At 37.5% G+C, this 1,893-nt stretch overlaps 1 non-coding gene across 1 annotated transcript; it reads left to right on the top strand.

Moving 5' to 3' along the window:
• Positions 1-1,596: 1,596 nt before the first annotated feature.
• LOC128250182 (U6 spliceosomal RNA) lies at positions 1,597-1,699 on the top strand. The gene has a single exon (XR_008266285.1). It is a non-coding gene; the product is annotated as a U6 spliceosomal RNA (small nuclear RNA).
• The last annotated feature ends 194 nt before the right edge of the window (positions 1,700-1,893 follow it).

Genomic DNA, 1,893 nt, shown 5'->3' with positions numbered 1-1,893 from the left:
TTCTGCTGCTATCGGTGCCGATGTCGACGCTACTGTTGCTGCTGTTTTTGTTGTTACAGTTGGTGCTTCGTTATTGTAGTGTTGACAGTAAAATGATTTTGTCTGAGAACAGAAAGCCCTCGGGTAGTTGGTGCTACCTTACCTTAAGTATAACATCGGATCTTTTCTGCTTGGCTGCCACTTTTCAATTTCTTCAATTTTGTTCCGAGTTCAAATTTGGTTGTATTGATGTAGTTTTGTATACTCATTTTTGATATGAAATTCATTTTCGCCATAAATCAATAAATAATCAGTTAATAATGTTTAAACTTTGCAAATTTTGGCCAGTCGAAAGGCACAGACATATAGATGCCTATTTCCATAGTAACAAGCCAAGCGTTGGAATTCTTGTTTAGTAAAGACCACGTGTGCTTACAAACTGATAGTTTACACTGTGTTTTCCTGCTGGTACACATTTGTTGCTGCTTTTGGATATTTTACGCTGTATTTTTGATACCCACTTAAAACTATAAAATATGTGTTGGTTGCTCTTTTTTTTTTTTTTTTTGGCCATTTTCACTTATTAGATGCTTAAAACACGTGCTGTCGTCGCAATGTTGACATTATTGCTTGTTGTCTTGCGACTGCAGTCACGTACAAAATGGCAGCTTCGAAATCCTGTTTTCTGACCGGGTAAAAATGATCAAACTTTAAACATCTGTAACTTAAAAAAAAAAACTTTTCTGGAACAAGCGTGAAAGATTAGAGTGTGAAAAATTACATCAATACACCAATTTGAAAATTTTCACTTAATTTTAAAATTTCAGAAAGTGCAGCCAAACAGAAACGATCCATAACATCTTGCATTCGTTCCCTCCACTAGAACTGGTATTCTTCACTCTCCATGTAGATAAGGTCAGCTATCTTTTGAAGGTTTTCCGGTGTGATTAGCATTCTCATCTTTATTTTGATCTCAGCCCAGTTCTTGCGAGATGGGAGCAATGATTTTCCCCATACTCCTCTATGATCGTGATAAAATATTTTATGTACACCGTTTACGTTAATTGGAGTTGTGTCCTCATCTTGATTCTACCTTTCACTACATTTCATCTGTGTACGTTCCAGCTTTCTTCAGTTGTCTTGTGATTCACCTTAGTGCTTCGTCTAAGATCAAACTCAGACCCTTTAAGTGACTGCACTGAATTAACCAATGCTTTAATCCACTAAGCTATGTGGTGGCATTGTGCTAATTAACTTTCTTTCTCTCACTCTTCCTACTCTGATGACAGTTTTCCATGCTTAGAGTTACTCCTCTTTCTCCTTAATATTTGACGAAAAATCTGAAAGAGATGATGAAGACTAGCCGATGCATGTGTATGTTTCTCTTATTTCAGGCCCGATATTAGTTTTAGGAAAGGACTCATGCGTGCGGTTTCCTGTTTTGAAGATACCTTGAAACGTAGTGAAAGTAACAATCAAGAAGAAAACACCATTATAACTAAAGTAAATAGATGAGTAAAATATAAATGGGTAGCAAAGATGTATAAGTTTCAATTCAGTACGGCCGTTTCGAGCGACTTCTTTAATTAATCAATGAGAGCATTACTTCAACACAAAGAAAATAATTGGCGGTACATATTCTAAAATTGGAACGATACAGAGATTAGCATGGCCCCTGCGCAAGGATGACACGCAAATTCGTGAAGCGTTCCTCCTTTTATTTAGGCGTAGGAGTGGCTGTGTGATAAGTAGCTTGCTAACGAACCACATGGTTCCGGGTTCAGTCCCACTGCATGGCACCTTGGTCAAGTGTCTTCTACTATAGCCTCGGGCCGGCCAAAACCTTGTGAGTGGATTTGGTAGACGGAAACTGAAAGAAACCCGTCGCATATATGTATATATATATATATATAT

This window comes from Octopus bimaculoides, chromosome 19, assembly GCF_001194135.2.
Source record: "Octopus bimaculoides isolate UCB-OBI-ISO-001 chromosome 19, ASM119413v2, whole genome shotgun sequence".
NCBI lineage: Eukaryota > Metazoa > Mollusca > Cephalopoda > Octopoda > Octopodidae > Octopus > Octopus bimaculoides.
This window is presented reverse-complemented; position numbering and strand designations above follow the sequence as displayed.